We start from the raw sequence: 14,962 nt of genomic DNA on the forward strand, positions 1-14,962 counted from the left end.
CCCCTGCTTTTGCTTCTTACAACACTGAAATGCAGGCAAGGTTTTATTATTATAGAGACCGATCATTTTTGAAAATGTTGAAAAGCTGTTAAATATTTTTATTTTAAGTTCAAATCTATTTTTTTGTAGCAAATTTGACTTTTCCCATTTGGTGGAATATTAATCCAATATCTGAGCTGCACATTGGCGAGCCAGCCACCTACCGGACGCATGCGCAAATTTACAGAGACTGGACCAGACCAGTGATAAGTTAACCCTTACTGTTCCTGGCTAATTCTGTTCAGCTTCCCCTTTGATATTTTATTGATTAATTAGAGGAAACAAGAGGGAATAGTTAACCACGCATTTCTCCACATTTTTTCTATGTACACGAGTTTGTTTGCTTGTAAATGGATGGAGTAACTTCGATAGACTAGTTAAAAAAGTGCATAGTGGTGGATGGGTCCAATGCCTTTGCGCTGCATATCATGTGTCCTCTGCTAAGCCTCAATTTACTCAGAGGATTTCATTATATAGAAGTAGAGTGTCCCAAGATAAACACCCCCCCCTCCCAAATAAAGGCAAAATATGGGTAAATGTTTATTGAAAATAAAAGTACAGAAAAAACTAAAACCTTTTTGCAATCATTATGGCTGATGCCCACTCGGATGCAAGGTGGTTTTACGCATGTTTTTGCATTGCTAATGCTCCGGGGCTGGGCGTATACAAATATAGGTGATGCAGTTGAAGGTGACTAGATAGGATGTAAGAGGGTGGTTGTATGTGGGCAAAACTTAGAATTTTGGGCTATGCAAAGTAATCACACCGACTTTCACACTGATCTTCTGCACCATGTTTTAGGCTGCTGTAACTGCGCACTGACAATGATGGTGAAGAAACCAGGCGTTCAGGCAGGGATGGCCTAAGCGCACAGATGCGTACAACTTTGCAATTGTGAAATGGCTCCGAAATTACGGCGACTTGTGTTCACTTTGTCATCTGGCCCATTATTATAATTATTATTGCTGTTTTCATTATGTAGAGCAGAGTTTCTGCATGCGATTGGAAACCAAGGAGAGGGTAACACTGTCACAGTACTGGGCTACTGAGAGTCTAACACTAGGGAGGCTGCCCGTAGCCTCCCGTCACGCCGCAGTCACTGCGTTACCTTTGCTTCTCTGTACGTTATCACTCCCATAAATCCTGCTGTAAAATAAAAGCTGCTTTTTCCGCAATTCCGAATCTCAGCCTGCCTGGGGCCGCTGCATCCCCCGTACCGGCATGTACTACACACACTAGATGTCCCCTGAAGGACCGGTTCCGTTCCCTTATCAGTGCACATCATTTTACACAGATATGATATGATGAATCATGAACGCTTCCAGAGCTGTATCATCTTTCATGAAGAAGCCTGTTATCGGATTGCCTTTGTCACTGGAGCAGAAGACAATGGGGACTAATAAACCTAAAACACAAGCTGGATTATATGACGCAGCTACTGATATATACTTGCCATCTTACCCAGGGACACATTGCTGCCTAGCTGGAGCCGAGCAAGCACTGGACGGAACTGTGCTGCACTGTAGTTTATTATTACGCTCCTCTCTATGTAATGTAATGTTTCTGCATGCTTAGAATAAATATTAATTATGCCCCTAAGAAACAGTAACTACAGTATGTACTAAGAATAAGATGTGTAATATAGAGTGATCATTGCATTTTATATACAGGACACAAGGGATTATACTACGTTCTGTTTTAAAATTCAGAAAGACAGGGACATGACCAGGGAAAGCTATGCAGATGACATTCACTTATACCGTCACATGTACATAATAAGGTTGACAATGATTGACACAGGAAAGGGTAGACATGAAATAAAAAAAAAATTTCAGCTTTTTCATACTTTACCATCCATGTGGACTACGATTGGGAATAGTAACCTGTGCCAAGCACAACGGTAGCGGCGCCAGGCACCTTGCCCGCAACATGGCGAGCGAAGTGAGCCATGCAAGGGGACGCGTTGCCCAATTGCAGCTTCCTGTGACTTTAAGGAGTATGTCAACCTTTTCCGTGGTGACCATTTTACCTTGTCGACCTTTTTCTCATGTCGACTTGTGTGTCAACCTTTTGAGGTCGGCCTAGTGACTGTCCTATGAGCCATACCTGTCTGTGCATGGTATTTTTTAGTCATAGGGGGAGAAGTAGCAACTGTTCTAAGTCTAAAAGTGGAGAATTGGACAGGTAAAGAAGTTGCCTGTTGCATCCAATCAGATTCGACCTATCATTTGATATGACATACTTGATAAATGCTACCTCAAGGCTTATTGGTTGCTATGGACTCTTTAAAAAGGTTGATACATTTCCCCCATAATGACAGCACCCCTTGTCTCCTGAGTACTTACTGTCCCACAACACAGGCGAGTGATACACAACTGCCAACAATCCAATGGGCGTGGCCTACTGAGCAAAACTTTCTATGGAGAACAAGTGGAGAAGTTCTCCATAGCTTATAACTATCATTTATTTATTAAGTTATATAAAATGATAGCTAGGAACTAGATGCGTTACTATGGGTGACGACACCCAGTGCAACATTATGGGGCGTGGAAGGGAGCGTGGTCTTGTGTCCGTGAAGCCATTGCCCCCTGTTGGGTGCCGTCACACTGGGGTCTTCTCCAGAGCTCCGGCAGCTCCTGGGCAACCTCCAGCCTCTCCACGGTCTCCCTGCACAGTGTGACTGCTCGCTGACACCAACCGAGGAGGGGCTGACAGAGAAATAGCAAAGCAGCTCTGCTTACTGTCATGATGACGGGCCTATTTTGATGTGGAGGCCTGGAGATGTAGCTCCATCCTCCCAATTGTTAATCTGTCTCTGCTTTTTTTGTTTTATAACACTTCTGGCTAGTTTTGGCAATAAAGTATCTTCAATCAGTGTACAGCCTGGATGTTATGAGAAAAAGGAGCTATATACCATACATTATATATTTGGGCAATAAGGGATAATAATGATTACATATACAGTACTGTAACTTTGCAAAATATTTTCCTTTGCCATACCTAATTGCAGTTAGACAATATATAATGGTAACTCAGATTTTGTATCTCAGCACATAACATTTTCTAATTATTGGTTTAGGTTACCTGTTAATAAGAGGACCTGATGTCACAACCTGCAATTAAACCCCCCCCCCTGGCTGTTCCCGCTCTGTAACAGAATGAGTAAATATTACCGCTGCCGCTGTCTATTCCTGGATGCCAGATTGGAATCAGTAGGCAAAGCGTTCTGTTGTGTGAGTGCGCGGCTGAGAGCACAATTATACTTCATACTGGGGAAAAGGCCGGACTCTCCCATTCATACACTGACTGACGGCACACATTCTTCCTGCACCAGCTAAAGATTCCACTACACATCTGTCTGTACCTAGAACTCAGCCTTCTCACTCATGCGATGATCCTCGGAGGAATTCCAAGTAATATGTGCTTCGTGTACAAACATGCCTTACTCAGCGTGGCAAATATATGCAGAGAGAGAAACCAGAATTCAATCAAAATTCCCTGAGCAGCCGGTACAGAGCGGCTCCATTGGTTTGGTAACGTGGGAAACAGTAGCTCAATGATTTTCTATCATCCTATTTGGGCATGTCCTTGCTTACTTATTCCGCCTTATTTTCTTCTATTTTATTTTTACTTTGTGCATGCTTTTTGCATCGTTCACATACATCATGCTTGTCATCTCTTCATGGAACGTCTGAGAGAGTCCCAAATTTCGGGGAGGGGTGCTCTCCCAGACTCCCGAAAGAGTGAGAAACTCTCTCCCACTTCTTGAGGTGGGCGCATGGGGTGTGATGACGCGATTAGCACTAAACTGCGGGCCATGCAGAGGTGGACTGAAGCATAAATACGCCTGATTCCTGGTGCATCTCTTGCACCATGAATATGGATGGTTATGACTCGGATCAAACTAGATGGTTATGACTTGGATCAAACCAAGAATACGGATAGGCAAACCAATGAAAATTTTTGCGTCCAAATCACTTGTCTGCATTTTGTTTTAGCTCCGCCCCCTGATGAACCTGCGAAGCCCCATCCTACAGTTCTGATTGGCCAGCAGCCCAGCATGTCACAGAGCAGGAAATGACCATCATTGAGTGAAACCATCAATGCTTTTCCTGTGAATGGGCTAATACCACTGATGGAAACCATCAATGGTACAATCGATGGTTACCAGCTATAGTTTACTCACCGATGACCATCCCATTCTTATAAAGCCACACCCCCATCAAGATGGCTTCAGTTTTTACTGTATGTCGACATGCATAACGTTAACATAGGAAAGTCGACATGGTCATTAGGTCGCCATTTGCCATGTTGACATTCAGTACGTTGACTCTAACATCAACATACTCAGAATGTTGACCCAGCGTTTTTGAACCAGTATCCCCACTGCTAACCCAATGTCGAGATCTTGACACTATCTACATTTCATATGTCAACATTCTGTCCAGGTGTCGACATGTTGACCATGTCAATATAACTGTCGACATCCTGAACTACAAAAATGTTTTGTTTTTTTGAAGAAAAACTTATCAGGAAGAAGAAGAAGTGGAAGAAGAAGAAGAAGTGGAAGAGGAAGAAGAAGAAGTGGAAGAAGAGGAAGAGGAAGTGGAAGTGGAAGAGGAAGAAGAAGAAGAAGAAGAAGAAGAAGAAGAAGAAGAAGAAGAAAGCCACCATTGGGATGAACACCCCTGAAGAAGCTGTACATTAGCCGTACCTCTGCAGACCACACAAGCAGCGGCAATTAATGTGCAATAAATTGTAACAAACTATTACTAGTTTATTGTTGCAAACCAGTTATTGCCAAGTGCACATCAAAGCACCATTACTGCCTGTAATTACTGCAGCTTTCATTTAGGAGGCTGGATAACGCTGTATTCAGCAGAAACCATCCTGCTAAGTGTAGCAGTGTCGGGGTTAGGGGAATATTAACCATTTAACACAACAGAACGCACCACTGCTTTTTCTAGTAACTGGTTCTACAGAGCTGCTGTCAGGTCTGGCTGGAAGGAATAAAAGCATCCGTGACAGTGTCGTTTCACAGTTGTACAACAAGTAACACAAAAATTGAAGCAGGGCAAAAATGAATTTGCCACTAAATCCCCTTCTCCCCAACTAGCTGGACAGCAGTTCATGTGGCCGACTCGTTAAGCCACATTGGCTATCTACAGTAATGACTTGCATTGATAATCATGAAGTGTATCCTGTGTACTTTCCAGTATTCTCCCGGCTGTTATGCCTGGAGAATTGGCCATCTTTGAACTGAACCGGAAATAGGCCGGTGCTCCAGCTGCTGTGGAACTACACATCCCAGCATGCTCTGCCACAGTTTTAGAACGCACGAACAGCAAGACATTGGCAGGGCAAGCTGAAGTGCCCCACGCTGCCTGCCCCTGGTCTATAGCAGCATTTCTCAACGTCAGTCCTCTGGAAACCCTGACAGTGCATGTTTTCTGATCTTCTTGCTGAAGTACAACTGTATTCATCACTGCCTGACACATTTTAACAGATCCACAGGTGGTACTAATTCTGCGAGGAGACCTGGAAAACATGCACAGTTAGGTTTCCATGAGCACTGGGGCTGGGAAACAATGGTAGAATCTGTACTAAGTGAAAGTGAAATGCTGATACGATGCCCCTTTATAAATCATGTGTCATAAAGGGATGCATTCATTGGGCGGTATTCAATTCTTTTCACCTCCTTCCACACCCGTTCTGTTTCTGCTGATGGGCGTGGTATAAACATTTCAGCTCGCTACCCCTGGGATAGCGAGGGCGCCCAACCCTATATGCAGCTAAACCTGATACTATGGGTGCGATAACGGGGATCACTTTAGTAAGTAGATTGGGCGTGATATATCATTTGAATAACGCCCATTATGTTGATTCTCCAGATTCTCCTAATGTCTATATAAAATAACAGGGTGCTGTCACCAGCTATTAACAACAGCTTTTAGCGCGGGAGGCAGTCAATTGACCGCCGGTCGGGATACCAACGGTCAGGATACCGATGCTAGAATCCAGACACCAGCTGGAAACCCGGAAAAAATTGGCTTACAGAAGACTCTTGTGTGGGTGCACTCTTGTTTTGATTTGTTTATATGAGAATATTAAAACATAACTTTTATTATCTAATTATTTTAAGAAAAGATCCACACTTTCATATTCCACCACAGTTAATCAGTCAAAATGTAACGGTATCTATGTACACACATATAGATCCGCATACATACGTCCATTAAAGATGACGTATCATCAGTGATATGGCTGGTTAGATATGAGTCGAAAGCTAAAGCAAGTATAAAAGATGACCCAATAAATTAATTATTTGATTGGAAAAAATTGGAAATGTTCTGGTTAGTCTGTTCTAATAGACTTGTAGGGGGATGCAGACACTGTGGCTCTACACCCAGATCATATCCAACCAGCACAAGCATAGTTTGTGTTAATGAGACCTCAATGGATCAATGGACTGGACTGCTCTTGGGAGTATAGATCCTTGTTGACAATACAATTTATCAATTTTCCGAAATGTCAGGGAAAGACAGCACATAAAGGAAAATCCACTTAGGAAATAGGAAGAAAGAGTAAAGAGATGATTGAAGAAACAATGTGGTGATCCTGCTGTTGGTATATAGTCGAGACAGGTCGTAAATTACAACACCGGGTATTCTCTGGGGGTCCCCCTCACAGATACTGACCCAGCCCACCACCGTTTTGCTTCCAAGATCGGACGAGATCGGGCTCTATCGGTGGGGTATGGTAGTAATTTCTTGGGCCCACTTTAGCCGACTTACCAATGAGAGTGCACCTAGGGAAGAGTTTGATAGAAGAGAGACAGAGTTGCGGATCTGCTGTCTACGTTAGGCACAGGATTAACCCGTGAATCATAGGTGAGAGTCCGCGGATATAAGTAGATGGGAAATAAAGCAATGAAAAAACGAGTAAATTAGGATTGTATCAAGTGTCGGCTTAAAATATTATGCCGGCACTGTGTCAGAATTGGATTTGGGATGCATAAATCAGAGCGATTATAATATCAAGTGTCACCCTCATTCCAAATAAAATAACGCGAACAGAGGCACATAGGCCCTAGTGAGTGCTGATTGGCCCAATTACTTATACATATATACTCATTAAATCCCTCTGCAGGACTATCTAGGTCCTATTGGATAGTTGCTGGGAAAAATATAGTCAGGAAAAATCGATGACCCTAAACACTATTAGTTTGGTATAGGTTCCATTCTATTAATGCCCTGTACTGTTGAGTATACCTCGTTATCTAGTTGTACGCTTAATGCTGACAGTACATTGTATCGGATAACTAGAGAATAACAATCACTGCCCAGATCCCTGGGTCACCACAAATACAGTCAAATTGGTTTTAGTGTAGGGCTATGGATCTGTGCTTGACAGCCTGCTGGGGACAGAATATGTCCAGAGAGTATCCAAATCCCTGAGTCCCTCAGTTTCGTGTAAATTTGGAGATTAGTATGCCTTATATAGTGTTGAGGGGTTAGATGTATATACCAATACCAAGGTAATTGGTGTATAATGTCTGATGGCTGGATAGGAAAGTACCGGTCCCTGCCCAGTTCCCTGGGTCAGTCTGGGGTTAACAGGATCTAGGAGATACTCCTCACGTCCTTGGTCCACGCTGGAAAACGCGTTTCACCCATCCTGCGGGCTTGTTCACTTCCAGCTGGAAACCCGGCGGTCGGAGTCCCGACCGGCAGCTAGTTCCCCCACTTGGGTGGTGGTCCACGCCACCACCCAAGGGGAAATAGAACCATGTGGCGACCAAATAGAACCCTGTGTCGGGATCCCAGCGTCGGTCTCCTGACCGCCAGGATCTTATACTGATCCCCTTAGCACTGCCCCTAGAAACACTGGTTTAGAGAAGGACACCTTTTGAGGCCTCCATTAGGTTCAGGACCTCAGCCTTTCCTGCTGTCCACAATTGCTCTGCTGGCCCTTACTTTGATTGCGCTCTGTGTGGGTATAACGGTATAGAGAAAGAGGTAGCATTGCCATTAATAACACTGCTCCAGGACTCCAATCTGTCATGCAATTTATTTGCATCCAAATGCCATGAAACCTACAGAGGTATTTTCTGCGCAGGGCGCTGAAGAGAGTAATGGGCAGCTTGATACACTTCAGGATCCGCATGGTCAGTCCCCTAATCAATATGGCAGCACAGCGGGAGATGGATCAAACCTAAAGAGAACAAATGTAGATGTTGCTCATAGCAACCAAATGTTCTTGATAAATATCTGCAAGCTGATTGGTTACTAAAGAAACTTCTTCCCTTGTCCTCTTCAGAGGGTTTGGTACAGTACATCGTCACCTTAATCTCAGTAATATGGGAAAACAGTACATTTAATCACAGAAAGAGACTCCTATGCAGGTAATTTAATTAGCTGCGCCAAACTTCTCTTCTTCGCAGATGCTGAAGATTTTTATTTTCCTAATAAATTCTGGTGCGACCTGGGCCCTGGTAAAGGACAGTGATATAAAGAGTGATATACTGAGATTCAGCCAGGCGGGGAATTGGTTTGGTGCATTCTGGAGGGAACACACAATTTACATCAATTCCACCCAGTCATATATGTATAGGTCATAAATCATCAATCCTATACAGTATACAACATACCATCGCACATAAAATAAAGACATTACCATATGTTTATTTTCACAGACTTATTACCACGTTATTCATTTGTGCTAAATGAGCGATGCAAAGAAAATAGACAATTAATGACACATAGCGAAGATTCATTAATGTTCTGTGGCACAAGCTTTAAATGAGATGTTGTTTCAATTCCATTCTTCCCATCACACTATTAAAAACTAACTTCACTTTCTTTCTTTTTTTTTTCATATTGTACTCATCTAATCTAGCTAAGTATTGTTCTGATACATCTCTGTCCCCACTCAAAGCCATCACTTTCCAACTCAGAGGTATAGCTATCCCCCTATAACTGTATAAGCTGAACTGACCTGTCTAGCTGCTTGTTGTAGACACTAATAAACACTACAGAGTGGAGGACTGTAAACGCCATGGGCCAGGGGCGGATCCAGAAGAAAATGAAAGGGGGGGCACCATGATAGGGGAACGGTAATAGTTATATTTATATGCACCTAAGGCACGCGTGCTCCCAGATAAGGGGTGTGGTATCACAGGGGGCGTGGCCTCACAGAATACGCCATCAGGTAATGATTGGCTGTAGGAGCGCATCCTGGTTTATTGCCAATGTTTCATCCTGATGAAAAGGCTGATTGGGCCTTGAAATGTTGGTCACCTGTTCCATTAGTTATGGGAGCCTGGAAGGCACCCCAGCACAATATAATTATTATAGTTTTTATTTGGTGGTGGCAGGTGCAGCATACCGTGTTTTGGGGACTGCACTGGGACTCAGATTGCAGGACACGAACTGCCCATCTTTGATTAGCAGAAGCAGCCAGCTGGATCTCCAACAAGCAGCATAAGACATCTGCAGGACAGCCCTGTCACAATCACACGGGCCGCCTTCTCAAAGCTGAGGCTCAGTTTGACTGCACCTAGCATGGTGGTAAAGGAAGTGGAGGAGGAAGCGCTGGGATACTGTGCGGTGCAGTGAAGGCTAATGAAGCCTTCTGCGCCGTCATAGGTAACAGCCTTACTCGATGCTGGCATTTGAACCCCGCGCCTGGGCTGGCAGTGGGGGAGGTAGGTTGCAGTGTGAGCAGGGGAAGGCTGGAGCAGCTCCAGCCTCCCCATTGGTTACGACACGGACTTGCTGTTAGAGCCGCGGCGGGTCTTAGTGCCTGCCGGCTCTTTTATCAAATCTGACTGACGGAAATAGCAGTAATGCTGCTGTTCTACCTTTGAAAAAAAGAGGTGTCAGAAACGACAGGGGGGGGGGGGGGTGCACGGGCCCGAGTGCCCTCCCCCTGGATCCACCTATGCCATGGGCTGAACTTTTTGGGAATATGGCGTTGGTTTATGACTTAAAGTTCTGTGAGCTTCAGTTTGCAGGGCAGTATAGAGCCTGGCTGTGCCCAGGTACTTGTTTGAGGTGCGCCCAAATCACAGGAGGCATGGCCTGCACCCTTCGGGAAAAAAAATATACAAATGCAAAAATAGTACTTTAAGAGCCTCCCTGGCCACACTGCAGCCCAACACACAGCAGGGTGTGTTGGGCTGTGAATAGCTACAGCTGCTTCTGCCATGTAATGTGGGTGGAGACTTGCGCCCCCGCTGGGCCCTTCCATCAGGCCTGAGCCCTTCCATCAGGCCTGGGCCCAGGTAAATAGTACCTGCTCCCCTCTCCGCACCTCCCTGTGGCCCTCATTCCAAGTTGATCGCTCGCTTGAGTGCAATAGAGCCCCTTGCGGGGTCGCTGCGAGCAAGGTGGCTCCTCCAGGGGTGTCATGGACACACCAAAAGGGAGAACAGTTTTCGGTATCCCGGCGGTCGGGATCCTAACGCCGGTATGCTGAGCGCCGGGATCTCGACAGCCGGGATATCAAATGCCTCCCCAAGTGGTTATATTATTTAGCGTTGATATTTTATTAACAAGGGTTAAACTCGCAACCCATAGCCGGCTTATACAGTAGTGGTATATGAAGGATTAAAGGGAGTCATTCCGAGTTGATCGCTAGCTGAAAATATTGGCTGCGCTGCGATTATTGAAAAAACCGGCACTTCTGTGCATGCGTATACGGCGCAGTGCGCACGCGCAACGTACTTTCACAACGGTCGATGTATTTTTCACACAAGGTCTAGCGAAGCTTTTCAGTCGTACTGCTGACCTCAGAGTGATTGACATAAAGTGGGCGTTTCTGGGTGTCAACTGACCGTTTTCAGGGAGTGTTCGAAAAAACGCAGGCGTGCCAGGAAAAACGCAGGCGTGGCTGGCCGAACGCAGGGCGTGTTTGTGACGTCAAAATAGGAACTGAACAGTCTGAAGTGATCGCAAGCGCTGAGTAGGTCTGAAGCTACTCTAAGACTGCACAATATTTTTTTGTAGCCGCCTAAAAACAGCTAGCGTGCGATCAACTCGAAATGACCCCCAAAAAGACTGCCTTTTGCTAATTTCACATCTGCAGACAATTTACTGGAGGTCCTGATACTCTGGGTTACTGCATAAGCTGCACCTGTGTGCAGAGACAGGAGATAATACATGTGAAGGGATGGAATGGAAAGAAGGGAAGTAAAAGGTGAGGATGGAAATCACGGACAGTTAAAGATATAAAAAAAAAAAAGAGAGGAGAGAATGGCAGGAAATGGACGTGAAGAAAATAACACCCACACGTTTGCAAATAATTTAATAAAAGAATTTAAAGAAAATGACCAGACGCTACACAAGAGAACATTTATATTTAAATCCCATTTTAGATCTTACTTTGATGGCATAAAGCTAAAACATACAAATCTTCTAGCCAGTCTAATGTGATATAAAAGTGAGCGGTATGCAGTAATTGCTACTTTGGGGAATGAGCAGCAAATAGATAGATGTTTCCAATATAAACTATTATTTTACAGTGAATTACTTGTGCCTAAACATAAGCTGTATTGAGCCTATTTACTGCATCGTGGTTTAACCCCTTCTTCTGGTTACCGGATGTTCCAAAACCGTGCACCTCTGCCCCTTTCCAGCTCTCGTTGCTGAACGCAACACCCTCGCTAAAGGCGGCTCCCATTACTGTATATAATTTATGAATGCACATTAAACTCTGGCAGCTCGTTAGTTCGTAAACAGCACAATGAAAAGGAGAATAAAATCTTTTAGACTAAGCTTAATTCATGATTAAGTGGCTGTAATAATTCAATAATTCATTACCAGCCTATCACAGGACACGTATAACAGCCAGAATGGGACAGAGGAGAGTAATGCTGGGATGTGGGTACCCACAGGGAACCTGCAGGATCAGGGGAGATTGACAGGAGCTTGGTATATTAAATAGCATTGTACCCCCCCCCCCCCCCCCCCCACTTCCCCCAATCTCTGTAACTGAAGGCGGGGTGGGGGTGAAGGGGGGTACACACTGTCATTGGGTGCTGCACTCTGCTGCTACAACCTGGGCCTGCAGTCAGTGTAGGCTCTCCGGGCATCAGACTCAGTGTTCACTTAGCTGCTGGCCTGCCGGAGTCCTGACTCTCCAGTCCTGCTGCCTGCCCAAACACAGCGGCTCCTCTGCACAGGGCACTGTGGGAATGGGCTGGGAAGACACATCATGACATCTGTCCCACTCTCAAGAGACACTGTGGTAGCCGGGAGGGGTCGGAGCACACAGTCGGGCAGCTGCAGTGATGTCCACTGTAATGTATGGAACGGTGCGCCCGGCAGAGAAGATCCGGGTGGACTGCTACATACATAACAGCGGGCAGTGCTACAGCTGGCCGCTGTGCATAGTGCATAGGAGATCGTGGGTGGATGCAGCTGGTTATCTGCCCACAGGGTAAATGTGCTGTGTGCCCAGCACTGTCTGCACCACCCTAGTTACAGCCTTGGAGCTAAACAACCTTCTCTGTATGTGTGACAGCTGTCACTGACAAATGGAAAAAAAATGTTTCAAGGTGCAAATGTAAAAACAATAAAAAATATTGTTCAGCAGTGTCACCCACTGTGCTTGGTAAATGAGGTCCAGTGTATGTACCTCACTCGCTGTGGTGTGTGAAGAACCACAAACCCCTTAGCTACAGTATAACCCCAAGCCCTCTTTGGCCTCTAAATACAGCTTTGTTATGGCTGGAACAATTTAGAATTACAAAGGAAATCGAGTCCCAGGCTGGCAGTATCAGTTGCCTTCTCAGTGTATCAAGCTGAGATCTGCCACAGTTCCTATAACCTTTTTCACAGCAGGTGTTTGGAAGGATTGAATCTGTGTACTTTCGCTGTTTTCGAAAACTTAAAAGCAGGAAAGAAATAATGAAAAAATAAAAATAAACTATATACACTGTACATATATTGTTTGTATTGGCTTTTAACACTTTAGTCGTCGTTTCCTCCCCCCCCCCCCCCCAAAAAAATTTTTTTTTTTTTATAATAATGATAATAATAATAATGTGTGTCTGTGTATATAATATATATAATCTGTATTCAGAGGAAAGTGGGGCAGACAAGCTTATAAAATCAGTTGGGAAGAAAAATTTTTTATTGCCTATGCAAAAATGTATATATACAGTGTATAAATGCCCTATAGCAATATTTTTGATGAGAGGGGACTAACTCTCACCACAGTAAGCGTTGAGTTAAAAAAATAAAAATCAACCTTCTCATCGCAATCAGGCACCTATTGATAGGTTCCCATCTGCCTAATGAACCACAAAGAGCACAGATGCACACTGTACTGTGACTCTGCTGGCAAGAGAGCAGATACACTTTGAGATGCCTAGCTCCCTCTCAGAACATGGAAATCCCCCCTGATATTCAATCTGTACCTGGGATCATACTGTGCGACTCTCTTGGAATATCAGGAGGGGATTGACATATTTTTGTGTATCCATCCCACTTCTTAATTTAACCTGCAGGAGGCGGGGTGGGGCCCGATGACCCAACTCTCAAAGATTTGCATCATTTTGTCCAAAGCTGCCAATCTGCTTCCAACTGTCATTTCAAAGACTGAGGGGCAGATTTATTAAGCTCGCTGAAGTGATAAATTGGAAGGTGATAAAGGACCAGCCAGTCAGCTCCTAACTGTCATTTTTCAAACTCAGCCTGTGACATGGTAGTTAGGATCTGATTGGCTGGTCCTTTATCACCTTCCACTTTATCACTTCACCGAGCTTAATAAATCTGCCCCAGAGGGTCTAAATTCAGCGTGAGTTGTAGATGTGTGAAAAAAGCACACCTACGACTCGTTACTCAGACATGCCGAGTCCTGCCCTCCCCCCCCCCCCCCCTGCAAACATGCTCTCGCATTGCACGAGATGGTGATGCTCTCGCATGTTTAGGGTTGCCCTCTGCCTACGCAGCCTGCAAAGGCAGACGGCTACCTGCCATGTTTAGGCCACGGCCCGTCCCAGAAACGGTTTTGGACACACCTGCGTTCTCCGGACCGCTCCCCTACAATGCTGCCGCAACTCCCTCGTCCCGCCCCACGAACGCCTCTGCCTGTCAATCAGTCAGAGGCGTTCCCTAATGTGAGATGCCGCTGCAGTGCGGCTTCTGCGCGTGCGCACACTGCAGTGGGCTTCAGCATGTGAACACTGTCGGAGCAGTGTTCCATACTGAATAAGGCCCTGTGCTAGATAAATGACAGAAACAGATCGGTTACACTTAATCTTCTCCAAGGCTAGGCACATCTTCTCCCTTTTGTGAACCGATGGAACCGGATTCAGGTCAAAAAGTCTGCAGTCATTTGAGCTGCAGTGGCTTCACCGGTCCTGACATAGTCAACCAATGCACATATATGTATATTAAATCTTCACGTGCCAAGCAAAAAAACATACAACATACAGTCATCTGTGTCTGAAATGATGCTGGAGGAATAAAGGGAATAGGGAATGCATATGTAGGGCTTACACTCTATATGTAAATACCGCCAGCCTTTCAGAATGAAAAGTGTTCTGTTTAGATTGAAGCTTAACATGATCGCAATAAAAGAAAGCTGCGCCAGGCACTGTTGATATTAGAAATATATTATGCTCACCCCAGGTTCTTTGTCGCTGGGAGAACGAGGAAAGAAGCGCCGACAGTAAGGATTTCTACGCTCAGATGGCCTGTTTATGTGTGGAAGAAAAATCGAGAGAGAGAAAAAAAAAACAATAAAGAAACATCTGGTGCAGGAACACGATTTACATAGAAATAAAGCGGGATTTATGTTCCGGAAATGCCTTTAATGTAAAGTCTGGGTAGAAGACAGGTAAATATGAATGAAAATGTACCGCATAAAAGAAATAAAATCATATCCAAATCAAAGTCCCGTGGGCGCAGATGTA

General features: G+C 44.8%; 1 protein-coding gene and 1 pseudogene across 6 annotated transcripts in view; both read right to left on the minus strand.

Annotated features, from left to right (window-relative positions):
- KLHL29 (kelch like family member 29) overlaps nt 1–14,962 on the minus strand; it is a 1,368,521-nt gene that overhangs the window by 920,821 nt on the left and 432,738 nt on the right. Inside the window, exon 1 of one of the 6 annotated variants that reach the window (XM_063915308.1) lies at nt 14,674–14,723. The exons of the other annotated variants lie outside the window; for them this stretch is intronic. The gene's annotated coding sequence lies outside the window, so the exon portion shown is untranslated. Of the gene's footprint in view, nt 1–14,673; nt 14,724–14,962 lie in introns of those variants that run through there. 6 annotated transcript variants of the gene reach the window in all.
- Nucleotides 6,689–6,807, minus strand: LOC134912805 (5S ribosomal RNA; annotated as a pseudogene).

The sequence above is a fragment of the Pseudophryne corroboree genome, chromosome 4 (genome assembly GCF_028390025.1).
Source record: "Pseudophryne corroboree isolate aPseCor3 chromosome 4, aPseCor3.hap2, whole genome shotgun sequence".
NCBI classification, from domain to species: Eukaryota; Metazoa; Chordata; class Amphibia; order Anura; family Myobatrachidae; genus Pseudophryne; species Pseudophryne corroboree.